Raw genomic sequence first — 2,653 nt, 5'->3', positions numbered from 1 at the left:
TTTACCCTTTAAAGAAGATCTCCATTTCATTTTAAAATATGTTGTTTCCTAAATTTTTAAATTTTTATTTTTTTAGAAGAAGCACATCATTACAGCTTTAATATGCTCAATAACAGGTTCCAGAGCAAAGACACAGCTCCTTCAAAAGTGGCTATAAAATTTCTAGGTTCGCTGTTGAATTAATACAATACAGTTTTAAATATTGAACTCAGTATAAGCCCTGTAAGACATAAAATTGAATGAGTTTTTAACCTTTAAAAATGATCTCTATTTCATTTTAGACTATATTGTTCCTTGCAGAAAGAATCGTTTTTGCTACTAACACTGAGATGTTGGCGCATGCATCTATAATTTGTATGTATGTATCTATTACTAGTCATAATCAGTTGCACTTGGATCCTAGATGCCTGTGTATGTCTATAAAATCATCAGGTAGATTTCAGTGGTAATGTTTATTGCCTCTACTAATTAGCATGATGTAAATTTCCATGCTTCCTCCTCAAAAATAATACATTTTTAAAAATGTGTTGATTTGTGTGTGTGTGTGTGTGTGTGTGTACATGTACCACTCAGAACATCCCAAACCATCTTATTCAACTATACACCCACTTCCCAGATGGCACCCTCCCATAGCTTCCCTACCCCCACTAGAGCCCTTATACTCTGATATCCCTGCTACTGTCTGCTGTGTTGTCGGCACCCCCAGCCATTCCCCACTACTTGCCCTTCTGGTGAATCTAGTCAGCCTATCTAGAGATCTTTGTTTTAGGAGGGTCAGCCGTTCCTCATCTAGCAGCAATCAGTTGGGGTCTGCTGTTCATTTTCCCAGTTCTATGCTGGGTTACTATCTAGGAGTCCTTTGGGCCACCCTGGCCAACAACTCAAAAGAAGGTAACTCCTATCTGGCATTGTTGCTTGTGTTGTAGCCTTTAGCTATACATATGGACTCATAAAATTTTATATTGGCCCATTTAAACCTAAAAATTTATAGCCACTTTTGAAAGAGGTGTATCTTTGCTCTGGAAATTGTTAGAGTATATTAAAGCTGTAATGAAATGTTTCTTCTAAAAACAAAGTTAAAAAATAAAATGAGAAAACAATAAAAAAATTCGTTTTGGAATTTTAGGTTCGAAGTGCCTATCTGAGAACGAAGAAAGGGAAGGTCACAGAGGCTGCTGGGTATGTGGGTGCCAGGCGACCTTCTCCATCTTCTCAATTTGGATTTTCACTGTGTTGACCCTCCTCTTTATAGACTGGACACTGGTTCAAGTCCATCTGGTGGGGTCTCCTTGGCCTCCTTGATCAAGAGGACAGGTGACCCACCACAATTACAGGACATTTTGAGAGATGCTCATAGTCCCCTGGAACTAGTATACATAGGAGGGCTAGGAGCAAAATCTGTCCTTTATGTCCCTCTGACAAAATTATTATAGTCCTCAAAGTATGTCTGTTAAACACCCAAGAAGGTTAGTTCCACCAGTCTGGTACTTTTAATTACCATGTGCCATGTAGATAAATCTTGGGCAAAGATCAATTGTTCTCATCTAGACCTTACCTATACATATATTTCTTGATCTGCTATGTATAATTTGTCAGTAGGTTGTTGGAGTAATATGGTTCCCTCTAGTTTTTAAAACTAGCTAGGCATTATTTACCTCCCGCATTGTCTCACCCCTCCATCATGGTTTTCCCACTTAAGGTGCCCCCATTCCCCCCTTTCTCTCTTATTAATACCTTCTCCTACTGTTCTACCTCTCTTGAGCTCCTTCTTTCCCTTTATCCCCTAGGTTCCTTGTATACCCTCCCCCCCCCACCTTAAACTAACCCAATGTGTATCCATATCTCCCCTATTAAGGTCTGTTTCCTACTGTTCTTCTCTTTCGGGTTCTTATTAACACGTTCAGTAAAGTGGCAGGTTATAAAATTAACCTTCAAAAGCCTTTCTATATACCAATAACAATCAATCAGAGAAAGAGCACATGGAAACACTCCCCTTCACAATAGCTGCAAAAAACAATAAAATATCTCAGAATAAAGTTGACCAAAGACATTAAAGAGCTCTGCAGTGAAAATTTTAAATCTTTAAAGAAAGAGATTGAGGAAGACATCAGAAGATGAAAGGACCCCCCATGCTCATGGATTGGAAGAATTAATATTGTGAAAATGACCATCCTACCAAGAGTCATATATAGATTCAATGCAATGCCGATGAAAATCCCCATGACATTTTTCACAGAATTGGAGAAAACCGTCCTAAGATTCATATGGAAGCACAAAAGACCTCAGATAGCCAAAGCAACCCTGAACACTAAGAGCAATGCTGGGGGGTTACTATACCAGATTTTAAGCTGTACTACAGAGCTATAGTCATAAAAACAATACGGTACTGGCATAAAAATAGACCCATAGACCAATGGAACAAAATTGAAGACCCAAATATGAGTAATTGCAATTTTAGCCACCTGATATTTGACAAAGGGGCCAAGAACATTAACTAGAGGAAAGACAGCATGTTCAGCAAATCGTGCTGGCAATACTGGATCTCCACTTGTAGAAGTATGAAACTAAACCCCTATCTTTCACCCTGCACAAAAGTCAATTCCAAATGGCTCAAAGACCTCAATGTAAAGCCTGAAACTCTGAAACTCTTAGA

Source organism: Nannospalax galili, unplaced genomic scaffold (assembly GCF_000622305.1).
Source record: "Nannospalax galili isolate Female #2095 unplaced genomic scaffold, S.galili_v1.0 scaffold1220, whole genome shotgun sequence".
NCBI lineage: Eukaryota > Metazoa > Chordata > Mammalia > Rodentia > Spalacidae > Nannospalax > Nannospalax galili.
The sequence above is the reverse complement of the archived record's forward strand: the minus strand, read 5'-3'. Positions refer to the sequence as shown.